At 46.0% G+C, this 14,367-nt stretch overlaps 1 protein-coding gene across 3 annotated transcripts in view; it reads left to right on the top strand.

The window, feature by feature from the left end:
* Positions 1 to 990: 990 nt before the first annotated feature.
* Positions 991 to 14,367, top strand: part of PLA2G4A (phospholipase A2 group IVA) — a 93,912-nt gene continuing 80,535 nt past the window's right edge. Inside the window, exon 1 of one of the 3 annotated variants that reach the window (XM_044439158.1) lies at positions 991 to 1,006. The gene's annotated coding sequence lies outside the window, so the exon portion shown is untranslated. Of the gene's footprint in view, positions 1,007 to 1,105; positions 1,263 to 1,555; positions 2,189 to 14,367 lie in introns of those variants that run through there. The other 2 variants (XM_044439155.1, XM_044439156.1) reach the window with 2 other exon arrangements.

Genomic DNA, 14,367 nt, shown 5'->3' with positions numbered 1-14,367 from the left:
CCCCCACATACTAAAAACATGCAGTTTCTGAAGACTTGACTTACAAAAATGTTTTTGTGGGATGAATGGAAGGAGGAGGCAATCAACAGTATTGCAGAAATAGAAGCCGGTGAGATAGCTCACAAGGTTGTTGGGAGAACATCATGGGGACAGTTCCATGACTGTCTCTAAATGGGTGGGATTTCACTGTGATAGATAAGTCCTGAAGCAGCTTAGGTCCAGGCTGGAGGTATGGTTACGAGATGCAGTTTGGATGGAAGGTGGGGGCTGAGCTTTTCAGAGGCTGTTTTTTGATGTGCTGGCCTTTCCCTGTGCAATTTGTGGATAAATTTGGATGGCCTGATTTCCTTGCAGAGAACTCATTTCATCCTATGATGGAAGGCAAACCCCAGCCCTTCAGGTACCCCAGGGAACAAGCATTCTTTGGGCAGAGAAAAGGGATAGCTTCAAACTTTCTCCCTTTGACCGGTTGCTTTTTAAGACAGAGCACATCTTCATACTGCGGAGCTAAAGTCCATGCTCAGCCGGTCTCGCCAATGCCAAAAAAAGCATATACCCAACTAAAACGCCTCTTAATTAGGATCGCAATCCTATGCATCCTTCCAAAGCAAGTGCGACTGAGCTCAGGGGACTCCTCACGTCACCGCGCGCGCGAGGTCTGACCGGGCCCAATTCACACACACGTGAACAGGTGAGGGGCGCGCGATTGCGGTGGCACGCTGTTCTGGGGCACGTGAGAACGCTCCGGGCGCGGGAAAGCCCCGTTCTCCAGCCTGAAGCGCGCCTGCCTCCAACGCCGGCGCTCCCTGGGGGCCGCGATCGCAGGCGCGCTGCGTGTGAGATCGATCTCGAGAAACCAAGTGCGCTGTCCTCGCCGGAGAAGAATTACGCGCAGGGGTTGTTGCGCAGGGGGCGGGAGGAGGGCGGGCTGTTGGGGGCTCAAAAGCACGGCCGGGGCAAGAGCCGCGGCGGCGACGGGCAGCCGGCTCCGCGGCCCTCAGGGCAGGTGCGTGTCCGCGGCGCCGTCCTGCAGCCACGGCGCGAACTGCGCGCGCCACCTTAACGCGCCGGAGCGAGCGGGCGCGCTCCACCCATTCCACTCCGATTGCAGGCGCGGCGCGGGCTGGCCGTGCGGGGGGCGGCGCGGGGCAGGCGGGGGTGGAGTGGCCTGGACTGCGTGACGGCAAGGCCCCGGGGACGGCGCCAGTCGAGGGCGCGGGGATCGGGGCGTGCGCTTGCCCGCGGGGCTCGCTCCGGAGACGGTAAGCGCGGCGCCCCGGGGCGGGAAGGGATGCGAAGGCGGCGCCCGCGGGGCAGGCTGGGCGCGGAGGGGAGTGCCGGAGATGGGGCGGGGGGTTCGAGCGGGGCACGAGAAGGAAGGGAGGCGAGGGAAGGACGGCGGGCGGCTGTGCATCCAGCCGCTTGTCTTGGGACGGGGGCAGAGAAAGAGAAAGCACCGCGTTGTGCGACGCCGAGAACCGAAGCAGTTCTCCGGCAGGGTTTGCCAGCGTGAGACCTAGTTTTTGCAGGGGAAAAATCGTGCTTGAAGAGGTGCTTGGGTAGGATGGCCAGGAACGGGAGAACGCGGCTTTCCCTGCCGCGGATAAGCGCACTAGTCTGACGCTTTGAGCAGCTCCTCTTGACGTGCCGGGGTCAGGAAAAGTGGTTTGCGCCCCGGTTCTCTTCCCCGGGAGCAAAACGCGGCCAGCGCTCTTGCAGCTGCTCTTCACCACGCGGGCGAGCCTTTCCCACGTGCTTTTGTGGTCAAGTCAGGACAAGCACGTGAAGGTCGTGCAAGTCCCGATCTGTCGTGGACCTGCCTGAATGCAGGTCCCTTCAGCATTCATGCCGGCTCGGTTTTTCATTCATGCCTGGCTCGGTTTTTCCGCGTGTCCGATGGGAATAGGAGCTTACAGGAGATCTTATAGGTGTGGCAACCGCGTGCAGTAGATTGCAAGAATTACCGAATACCTTCGGGCCAGTATTCTTTCTGGAGCACCACGCAGAACTTCCAGACGCAATTCAGAAATAACTAAATGGATGTTAGGAGTCTGGGCCAGCACTGAAAACGTTTGATCTGCAAAATAGGTTCTCTCTCATTGAGGCCGAAGTCCCTGCACGCTTGCTTGAGAGTAAACCACGTTACGTCTCAGTGAACAGGCACAAGATTGAAAGCCTAAAGTGCGCGGTACGTGGGCTTGTGTGCTTGGATCGGGATCTCTCTCTGCCGGCTGAAGCATCAGCGTAATTTGCCCTTTCTTTGCGTCTTCCTTCCCTCTGTTTTCTGTGACCTTTCTGCACCGCATTGCTGACTGACTTATTTCTCCTGCCTCTTGATAAAACCACGACATAATCTAAATTTAATGTTTTCATTCTTACCATAAGAAATGTTCTGCTTGTATTTTAGGATACCGTTCCAAATGGATTGCAGTTACGTAAGGAGCAATGGGGCTAATGTGTAAGGCCTTAGACTTGTTTGGTGCAGGAGTTTAAGGTCTTAGAAGCCAGGCCATCTGTAATGAGATATAGGTGCATTTCTTTCATTTTGATTTAATTCATTTTTAAAAATTTCACACTTCTTCCAAGGATCTCAGGGCTGTGTATGTGGTTCCTGCCATTACTCATTTTATTCTCACAACAACCCTGTGAGAGTTATGCTGAGCTTTATGGCTTCCCTGATGCTAGTCAGAAACTGCAGCTGTGTGCTCTCCAGATGTTTTGGACAACTGCCACAATTTCTGCCCATTGGCTATGCTGACCGGGACTTCTGGAAGTTGTAGTCCAACACATCTAGACAACACCCATTTGTTAACGCCTGTTTTAAATTGTACCACAATCTCATTCATATCACCTTTAAGCTTCTATGAATTGTGTTTCTGCAGGATGTCAATGTTGTTATGTGCTGTAAGTCATCTTTGACCTAATGGCAACCCAATGAATGAAAGCCCTCCAGCTGTCCTATCTGTGGGAACTCCATTCAGGTCTTCCAAAATCCACCACTTTGCTTGTGTGCAAGACTAATGCAACACACCTATGGCTGCTTCATTCATTTGCCTCTGCTTTCTTGGGGGCTGGAATACACATCAAATGTTTCCAGTTTGTGGGACATTGTTTTATTTTCTGTATTTGTTGACACCTTTTCGTTACAATTTGGACTCATTCATTTTCTGCAGCTTGGAACAGTTCTATGGGCATCCTTTCTACTCCAGGTCCTTTATTCTTTGCAATATTCTCTTTATTTTCTCCTGGAGGGATAGTATGTTCCCTTGTTTGTCTTTTAGCATTCCTAACCTATGTAGGTTTGAATTTCCCCTTGATTTCTTCGATTTTCTGGAAGAGGTCTCATTTCCCCCCTTTCGTTGCTCTCTTCTGTTTCTTTGCACTGATCATAGTAATAGTTCATTTTGTCTCTACATTATAGTTGCTGAAAAATTGCATTCAGGATTCTGACCCTATTTCTGTCACTTTTAATTTTTGCTTCTCACCTGTCTTTGTAACTGTGAATGTTTACTTATTGTTGCTAGAGGAATTGTCTTTTGGCATTTTTCTCTAATAATGTCCCTGGCTTGAATGAGCAGTGCAAATGTTTGAAATTTGAGCTGATGGTCACTACTGCAGTCTGTTCCTGGTCTTGTTTCAGCAGCAAGAATACAGCTTCTCCACCTTTCGCTTCCAATTACACAATCTATTTGATTCTTATATTAGTCAATTGGTGAAGTCCATTTATACAGTCATCTGAGTAGTTGCTTGAAGTATATGTTTGCCATGAACAGGTTGTTGGCTCCATAAAATTCTGCAAGTTATTCTCTTGCTTCATTTCTTACTCCCTGGCCAATATTATCTACAACATTGAATTCCACTTTGTTTCCTGTTTTTGCATTCCAGTCACCTAGGATTATTAGCATGTCTTGTTTTGATGTGTTATCAGGTTTCTCTCGAACATAAAAGTTTTAGATTTCTTCTTCTTCAACATTGGTTGTTGGAGCATAAGCTTGAATGGTGGTTATGTTGACACAAGCTTACTTCATCTATAGCAGTGCCGCCTTAGGGAACACAGCAGTGGGTTGTGGCTATGAGTTTTGGAGGTTGTAAGAAAAGCACTGGATAGGGTGAAAGAGGAGTCGTGGACACTGCTAGGCTCATTTTGCACCCACCCAGTGTCCCCAGTGACATCGATGGGGGAGGTCTCTTCCTAAGCCGAATTGCCATGCAGAAAGAAGAGCTGGAGTGGAGCATGGTGCATCGCTAAGGGTGGCAGGGTGTGCTTTCTTCCTTTGTAATCACCCAGGAAATTTCCCCTACTCTCCCATGGCATGGCAGTTAAACATAGGCAAAACCTTCCACTGACGTCTCCCCGCTGCCCCAGTCAAGTTTAATTGCCACACCTGGGAGAGTTGAAGGGTGCATTGCAGACAGTGGGGATGTGGCAGGGATAGGGGTGTGAACCCCTTCCTCTCCAGCTGCAAGTGTCCTTGAACTATTGTTCTCCTAGATCAGTGATGTGACCAAGAGGAAGGTCAAGATCTCTTCTTGCTGACACCATTCTAGGACATGGAATCATAGAATAGGAGAGTTGGAAGGGTCCGTGAAGGCCATTGGGTCCAGCCCCTGCTGTTGCAGGACAGCAAGTCACACCATCCCACTCAGATAGTCAAGTCAAGTTGTGACAACCCAGGATCAGGCTAGATATCGGGAAGAGCTTCCTCACTGTCAGAGCAATATGACAGTGGAGCCAGCTGCCTAGAGAGGTGGTGGACTCTCTCACACTAGAGACATTCAAACAGAAACTAGACACCATCTGAGTGGGATGGTGTGACTTAGTCTCCTGCAACAGCAGTGGGTTGGACCCAATGGCCTTCATGGCCACTTCTGTGATTCTATGTGTCACTTAGCCTGAGAGAGGCAAAAACCAAACCAGAACAAGAACCATCCCCCGCTCTGCCCCAGACCTCTGCTGAATGGATATGGGGCCACAGGAAAGCGGTGTGGGGCCAGGGCTTGGTAGGGCCGGGGCTAACCTAGCCCATTGTGCAATGGAACAGAAGACCTGGGAATCTGTGTGGTGCTCTGCCTTGAGAAGCCCAACCACATGGAAGAGATGTTGGTTTGGGGCCAGAAGGATTGTGGAGAAGACTGAAGTTTGGGCTGATCCAGTGAGGCCTGTTCTTGCATTGCACCTGCCAGGCCCTGTCACTGGGCTGTAAAAGAGTGAACAGCTCTGGGCCAGCGAGCCACATGGTTCTAAGGGAATTCTGTTTGGCAGTGAGAATCCTGTCGAAGCATTAGTCAGCAGCGGCTTGTGTTCACCTGCGGGTGCTCACCTGGAGGGCAGTGTCTAGTAGAAGTGAGAACGGACAGGTAACATTTGCATTCAGAGATCTGAAGGAAGTGTCAGCCTGTGCTCCATTCCTCTCAGCCCATCCTTGACCTGAGATGAGACATGTCACGTAGGAAGTGGGGCTAGGCACCAGGGATGGGGAAAAGAGGGACCTTACAGAGGTATCTGGATTGGAACTCCCACCATCCCTCACCATTGGCCATGGCAGCTGGAGGATGAAATGCAAGAACCTCAGGAGGACCACCCTTGGGGTACAGCTTGGAAAAGGGTGTTTCTTTCGTGCCACTCTCAACTCTCTTAGGGCAGAATGGGGTGTTATGATGGAAATGTGGCTGGTACCATGTGCAGACTGGCGTTGTCTTACCTCTCCCAGCATCTCCCAACTAGCCGTGCTGATTGAGGCATGCTGGGAATTCTAGGACTTCTCATTCTGTCCAAACATGCATAGGATTGGTCCCTTATCAGTTATTGCCCCTTCTCAGGGCCCCCTGGGAATTGTTCTTTGATGGGAGTAAGACCTTTTTACTGCATTAAGCAATTTCTTTATGTCCTGGTTTACTTGTGTGGATGAGAGCCGGAAATCACACAAGCTAGTTTGTCCCAGTGAATAAACTTGCTTAATCACAGGCATACTGGTATGGGTTTATTGCCCGGCAATCCTCTCTTTTAAGGAGTATTATGACTCTCTTCCTTTTTTGTGGTTTTGGAAAGGGGGTTGGGTCAGGTACTTGACTCAGCATTTTTCGCCACTGCTTTGAAATAGTTTCTTGTGAAATACAGAGCAGCATTCCGTTCTTACCAAATTTCCTGTTGTGAAAATTATGTGTGTATGAGAGAAAAGCTCCTCGCGACATAGCTTTTGATAAAGGTGCCTAACAGCACCGATTATGAATTCAATTCTATAAATATTTAGAAAGAAGCAAGTTTTGCAATGCTCACCATGCCAGCTTGTAAGATTTTTTTTCTGTTTGAATCCTAAAAGATTGCAGTTTATGGACTTCTCTGCGTGGGAGCAGGAGAGTTCCTTATTCCTTATTCCATTGTTGATAGAGGAAAAATGTGTCCCTTATTCAGTTTCTCTCCCTTGGGGTTTGCATTTCTCTGCCTTTCTATATTTTCTATTCACCAAGCACAGGTAGCCATACAGTATAACTGCAATATAATAGATTTTCAACAATACCAGAGGTTTTTGTTCCAGCTTGTTGTGATTTGCAATTCAATACCAGATTTTGCTTTCTCTAAATGCACACAAACTTTTGTGAAGGAGGGACCACAAGAGTAGGATAAATGCATCATATAGAAAAGCCCTAAAGAATATTTTCTTAAAATTTCACCTCCCTGATCCAAATAGTTATGCCCCCTAGAACTGTTTTTAAGGCTGTTTCCAACTAGACTGTCACTGCCATAGAATATTATGGGTATCCAGATGTCATTTTTCATTTCTTTCCGTTCCTTTTTTTTTTTTTGCATCTTTTCTTCCATATTGTTTCCCTATCGCAGAAAATTTTGTAAAGGAGGAGAATCTGGACTTCACAGGTTGTTTTTGTGAGGATAAAATGGAGAGAAGGAGAATTTTGTAAGCTGCTTGGGTTCCTTGCAAGAGGAAGAAAAGTGGGGTATAAATGTAACAACAACAGCTACAAGAAGAAGGCTGGAAGATCAAGCTGTACCTGGTTTGATCTTTTATTTATTTAATTTATATCCCACCTTTCCTTCTGTTCAAGGAAGTCAAGTCAGCTCACATCATTCTCCTCCTCTCAGTCTTATCCTCAAAACAGCTCTGTAAGTTAGGTTGGACTAAGTCTGTGACTGTACCCAGATCTCCTGAGTCCCAGCCTAGCGCTCTTAGCCACTACATCACACCGACTCATTTAATGAATGCGTTGCACTGGCAGCAACTTGTTCCAACACAGCCGTCTTATCTTCCTTAACAAATCAATCGCCATATTTCCCTATTCATTTTGTGATCAAAAGAAATTATCTTTTTATCCAGATGTCCCAGCACAGACTGCCAATAAGCCTGAAGATGTGAAAGCATCAGTTCCAGACTGGAAGGAGTGGTGGGCCAGTTGGATCTTGAACGATGCTATAGAATCCGGGCTTCTTTTATGAAAAGAGCCTTCCTCCCCCAAGAGCGAGAAGATCACTTTGCTTCTCTGGGGCTCACCAGTCACTACTCAGACAACGTGTATGGGCTGTGATTTAAGCTTTGCCGTCATCATTTAAACTTAGTCTTATCCTCACAGCAGCCCTGTGAGGTAGGGGAATGATGTGAGCAGCTTTGAGTTCTTTAAAAAAGAAAAAAAAAAGCAGAATATAATAAATGAGTAAACACAATCCAGGTTCTAAACTGCTCTGGCAGCCTTCTGGAAGGGGAATGGGAGAAGGGGGAAGGAGAAGGACTTTACCACCAGCAGCCATTCCAGCAGGCTGAGCTGAGCTGAGCTGAGCTGAGCTGAGCTGTGTGTGTGTGTGTGAGAGAGAGAGAGAGAGAGAGAGCGAGCAGGGTCATTCCACCAGACCTGCTGGAAGAATCAATTCTCCCTCTTTCCTCCCCATTCATTTTTCCTCTCATGTTATATCTTCTTAGATTGTAAGCCCTCAAGCAGGCAGGGCCTTTTTTCTCCCCTGCAGAGAGCCAGTGTGGTGTAGTGGTTAAAAGCATGGGACTGGAACTCAGAGGATCTGGGTTCTAGTCCCCGCTCAGCCATGGAGCCAACTGGGTGACTTTGGGCCAGTCACAGACTCTCAGCCCAACCTACCTCACAGGGCTGTTGTGGGGATAAGATGGAGGAGGAGAAATGATGTAAGCTGCCTTGAGCCCTTTGTAGGAAAAAGGCAGGATACAAATAGCAATATAAATAAATAAATAAAAAATAAAATATGTAAGTCACTCTGGAAGTCTCTTCAGTTGAGAAGTGGCATAGAAATACTTGACACAATAATTGCTGAATGACGGGCAAGGACACCGTGGTGGCAGTTCACCCTGCAGCCCCTTTGCCTTAACACTTGCTCTCTTTTCCGTGTGAATATTAGCTCAGAAAGGCTGTGGATAGCCTCAGATCTTATCAGAGAGTTGTCGAGTGCGAATCTTTAGTCTTATTTTCTCTACAAACCTGAACACATGCACCTACCTAGCTCAGTAGTGTTTTCATGGCACTCTGCCCTACTTCACTTGGAGATCAGAGCGACTGAATATGGATTTCAAGGATTCAGTGCTCTGCTTTGCTACTATGGTCTGTCTAGGGTGCTGTTTACACCCTATATTTAACCATTGTTAGGTTTTCTAAAGGCAGCAATGGGGGGGGGTGCGCGCACATGTAGCGGCAGTTCTTTTTAAAGTAGATTGGTGTATGACTAGCTTTACTTTGGAGCAAAATGGGTCACTTGAGTTTCTTGGGTGGGAGGCAGAATTTCCATGGATCTGAACATGCTGAGAATCAGGCAGTTCCACAGTGAGATGAAACCCTTAAGGACTGCAACACTCCCAAACACTTCCTTCCGCAGGCGGCCCTCTAAAGAGTTTTGCTTTCTCTGAATTGCTTGGATGTAGTTCAGAAATGTGGAGTGATCGAGAATGGTCGGGAATAGCCAGAGTTTTTTTTTAACCGCTGCAGCAGGTCTGACAAAGAAACAACTGATCAGGGCTTATTTCTTTGGCAGCAGCTGTTAAAGTGGGTAGAAATATCAAGGAAAGCTCTGATTTTTAGCATTTCCACACTCATGCGCCTTAACTTTTTAGATCGAAGGCTCCAGGCCAAACTACATTACTTTGAATTTAATGGGACTTTTAAAACAGGGAGTTAAAGTTTAACTTATTTCCCCGAAGCAAACACCCATCCTGCTCACATTGGTAAAAATGAGATGAAAGCATTAATGATTTCCTTCCTTTTATTGGGACCTAAAATATGGCACCTGTAGGAAGGCTGAGCGCCAAACAACTGAGGCTTTTGAATTGTGGTGCTGGAGAAGACGCCTGTGAGTCCCTTGGATTGCAAGGAGATCAAACCAGTCAGTCCTAGAGGAGATTGACCCTGAATGCTCTTTAGGAGGTCAGATACTGAAACTCAAATACTTTGGCCACCTAACAAGAAGGAAGGACTCCCTGGAGAAGACCCTGATGCTGGGAATGATTGAAGGCAAAAGGAGAAGGGGCGCCAGAGGATGAGGTGGCTGGACGGGGTCACTGAAGCAGTTGTAGGTGTACTCCCGGAGATGGTGGAGGACAGGAAGGCCTGGAGGAGTATTGTCCATGGGGTCGCAAAGACTTTGGTGCAACTTTGCAACTGAACGTTATGTATTATTTAGTACAGATATATTTTTAACCCACCTTTCAGGTGGCTTAAAATATTAGGACAAGATGAACATACAGTTACAATTGCGCACGTGTGCGCACACACACAGACACACACCAGTAACATGATTTTAAATCAGATTCCAAATCAGATGGAAATCAATGGATCTTTCCCAGTTCTAATCTTTAGGAGTACTGAGCATGCCCAGTTTCTGGTACCCAGTATCCTAGTGATTCTTGCTGGTGGGCTAAAGAGAAAGACCTCTGTATTTGCTTGGACAGTCTCATACAGGTGTAGGTGCAGTCTTAAATGATGTTGGACATCGTCCCAATTTATTTAGCATATTAAAGAGCAACACCAGTGTTAGGCATGTGGAATTGTAGGGACAGAACAGTTCAGATAGGTTTAGATTATTGCTCCCAGAATATAGATCCCATGTTATAGAGCTGAGGCTGAGAGAATGGGACTTTACTACAGTTCTTTGTGCTGATCTGGGATTTTAATCAGAAACTTCCAGCTCATAGTTCCTTCTCTTAATCAGTAGATTTTACCAAATCCCTTGGATTTGGAGCATCAGAGAACCAGAATTAAAGCCTGAAACATTAGCCCTGATTTAGATTATGTATATGTTTGCTCCCATATAAGCTAGACAGTTGCTTCCTGTATTATTTAACATTACTGGATAAATGGGAAATTAGAAACCCTGTGCTTGCTCCACAGTAAGTAATTCTTTATTAAAGCCCAGAAAGACTTTAGTATGCATAATGATGCATCTTGTATCACTATTCTGTTTTCCCAAACCATGCAAGCAAATGAAGGAGGGGGCTCGGCAAATTTCCTTTGGCTTTATTCAGAATGAGCTTGACCAATGCTAATTATTTGCCACTGTCAAAATAATATTAATAATAATAAAGCTTAGGGTTTTGGGAGCTGATTGTAATGCTTGGATCTGTGGCAACTCCCTCCCACTTTGAACATCTCAGCTCTGTTCCATCATCAATCTCCTTTTCTCCAGAATGTACCTGAAGTCGAAGGTCACTCGTGGAAAGCTTCGCTGTTCCTCTCTGCATCTTGGATATTATAATGGTAACATCCTGAAGGCCAGGGGCTCTGGGAAATACCATTTGCCAAGGCTCCAGAGAAGTTGGATGGCAGGCACCCTGAATGCCAGATTCCCAAAAATCAAGATCCTTTGTCAGATGGTGTGCACTCAGTTCACAGTAGCTACACAGCTCGGTTTAGTATTGATTTATTAAGCAGGATCTTAAACTCCCATTAAACTCCAGTTCCTGTTATAGACAGCACAACTACAGTTGATTGAGTTAAACCAGGATGTAAAGCACAGAGGGGTATGCATTCTGATTGCTGGTACCCAGCTGCTAAATTAAGATTTATCTGAGCCTGCAAACTGTGCTTTTGTGTAACATGGGCCTCTGGCTGAGAGGTTCACTTGCCAAAACGTTTTTTTTCTAGGGAGGGAACTAATTGTCTTTACAAAGAGAATCCTGTGGAACATGCTTGAAAAGAGATGCATCTCTGGCACATTTTGAACGGAACAATTGGTCTTTTCTAGGATACAAAAATGATTAGTTTTAAACTGGAATTTGCATTGCTTAGGTCCTTTATTAACAGCCTCTTGGGACTGGCAGCACATGCAATCCATTTGCAATACTAAAAAGTTAATTCACAACACAAAATATCTTGGTGGTTCATGATTTTCAGAGATACAATCCATTTGAGTCTTTTCATGCATATGGTCCGTTTGTTATCGTACAGGAATGGGCATACCGAAGAAAGCATTTTCTTATGCAAGGTAGGAAGGTATCGCTTTTGAACCCTCTTAAGGAATCGACCTGATTCACACATAACAGTACAGTTTAGAAGCAGCTTGACTGGGGACAGCTAAGCAAACCATGGCCTTTCCCTCTGTGATTTGTTCATCATCATCATTATTGCCTTGCATTTATATTTGAGGAACCCAAGGTAGCTTTCACAGCTCCACTGCTGTTCTCAAAGCAACTGTGAGAGGATGGTGAGACTGAGAAGGAGTGACTGGCCCAAAGCCACCCAGTGAATTTCATAGCCAAATGGGGACTCAAACCCAGATCTCCCAGGTCCCCAGTCCAACACTCTGACCACCATACCGCACTTGGTCCTATCTTCCTATTGGATCTGGCTTGTCTCTTCCCCAACAAACCAGGATGATAAACGATGGTTTGTCACTGATTATGACTGGTTCGCCAAGAGTTCCTTGTTCACACAGAATGCTAAGTGGATCACAGACAGAAGATCCGTGATTTGTTGAAATGCTTCCAGCTACAACAGAAGCGATCAGGCAATGTATGCAGCCAGACTGCTTCTATGATAAGCTGACAAACTCCTGGACCACTGGCTCATTGTTGGGTCCAAAGAAGCCATTATGAAAGCATCTCATAGCCCTTCTAGTTTCTTTTCATGGTTAACGTATCCTGGTATACTCCAGTGAACTAAATGTTTGGTTTTGACCAAGGTTCAAATTACGGGCCAATGTCCAGATGACAGAAGGATAAATGTAAGTTTGCCTCCCCATGTCCTCTCAAGTGGGAAGTTACATGGGGACACTGCAAAAAGACAACAAATTACTATATGGCTTTTTGGCTCTGGGCTGGAACTGTCATGTCAAAGTCTTTGTTCTCTGCTTGCAAATGCTTGCATCCATATGCAAAGCAAGCAGCTGCCACATATCAGCATTCTTCTTTGTTTTCCTTTCCAGAACTTTAGCTGTTTGTATCAGGGTGTTGGTTCTTTAGGAAAATAAACTATGCTCTAAGTGCTGTTTAAATCTACAAATACGAACCTGTTTCTAGCAAGCAAAGTGATATTCTGAATGTGGCAGGTTTTTTGGTGCGTCTTTGGCTTATTCCTGTGGCTACTGGTCCATTGACTAGCTAAGTGGGTATCTTGGTAAAGGCCTTGCCCAATTTACCTTTTGCTTGGGAACATGCACCTGATTTATGTATCCACAGTGGCCTTTTCAACCTCTGAAACAGCAGAAGGGACTTGGCTGATGAAGCCCATAGCCTTATCCCTTTATGCACGGAGAAGCAACCCAATGTTGTCCTCTAATGGCAATCGAAAGGGTCTTCTTCACAGCCTTCCCTGGGTCACATAAGATGATGTGTACAAAGTGCTGCCAGACAATTTAACCATATCACCATCACATGCCTCTCCTTAGTGCAGTATTGATCATGTTGGCTAACTCTGAGCGGAGGTTGATCGCTTGGCAAACAGAATTGCGATTTCAACTGTGCATCTGCTCTCATTTTATGACAATGAATTGTCTTTAGTCAAAACTCCTGACTGGCTTCTGAGGCTACAAGCTGGGCAGAATCAAAGCTTCAGCCTACTCTCCATCCTTAAACTATGGCAAAGTGAAAGACCACCCCCAACACACACATCTGTCATTATTGCTGGTACCGATAGCTTTCATTTTTTAGAACTTCAAGAATTGGCAGGTATTGAGTGGGAATAACATTGCAAGATCTGTGTGTGTGTCTGTGTGGTAGACACTTGTGCACGTGGAAGAGGTCCAGTAAAATTTTACCTACAGGGCCAAAATGCTGTGGGCTTTCCCTAGTATTTACTAAAAGGTCTCGGCCCTTAAAAGGAGTTGAATGACTTGCCCTGTAGTTTCTCTGTAACCATTGCTATCATCAGCTGTACATTTTGGTAGCCACTTCCTGTTCCAGAAGGGTGTACATCTGGGATCGTTCTCATCGGTGGGATGATCTGAGTCTAACTGCCAGTGTGTAATTTGGTTCCCGAGTTACACAATAATTTCCCTTTCCTTAGAAAGTGTGACTTCAGTTCAGCCCTGACGCTGGCATTTGGTCTCGTTCTGGATGGGCAGGAAACCTCTTCTGCTTCATTTGTAGGCATGGTTGAAAGCAACAGTGGCATCAACAAAATATTGGAAGTGGGAACCTTCCGAAGTCTGATTTCTGTCTTCTGTTCTAAGAATGCCAGTTGTGAGACAGATTGGTTCTGTAGGGGAAGCCACTGCCTATTGTTTACAAGAGCTGAGCAGGGCTGTCAAGGAGAAAACATTTTGGAGGACTTTCATTAATAGGGACACCCTCAGCTGGAGATGACTTGACAGCATGAAACAACAGCATACTCAGGCTATGTCGATGCAACAAGATGTGAACCTGGAGAAAAGTAAGCCTAGGATTGAAAGAGCTATTTGAATTGTGTCCAAGGGCTTGGGCATGCTTATCAAATGTTTGACTCCACTTCCTCTTTGAATGCCTTGTAATATTTGAGATCTGTGAGGAAATGGAATCAGTCCGTGAGAATCTATGCCAAAATAATTTTGTTAGTCTTTTAATGTGCTATAAGACTCTTTGGTGTTTCTGGTACAACACCCTAACATGGTTGCCCCCAGAATTAATTGGTTGATTGATCTTTCCATATCTGTTCTCAAGGCCAGTCTGAAGGAGTTGTCAGGCTACAGGGCAACCAGATGTGTAGGAAGGCAGGAGATTTGGGGTAGTTTCACTCATTAGAAAAGCTGCATTTGATGTCATTGTCTTTGCGCAGCTATTAGAGGTAGAGGAACCCTGTCTTCTTTGACATGGTGGCCTCATGGTGTTTCAAGGGAAGATCCAAACCATTTCAGATACTGAGAAGAAATGTGTCTAGTCAGTGATATATCTAATCAGGGGATCATTTTATAAGGTGACCAATGCCTGATTC

This window comes from Varanus komodoensis, unplaced genomic scaffold (genome assembly GCF_004798865.1).
Source record: "Varanus komodoensis strain SLA01 unplaced genomic scaffold, ASM479886v1 scaffold34_1, whole genome shotgun sequence".
In the NCBI taxonomy this organism is placed as follows: domain Eukaryota; kingdom Metazoa; phylum Chordata; class Lepidosauria; order Squamata; family Varanidae; genus Varanus; species Varanus komodoensis.
The sequence above is the reverse complement of the archived record's forward strand: the minus strand, read 5'-3'. Positions and strand labels throughout refer to the sequence as shown.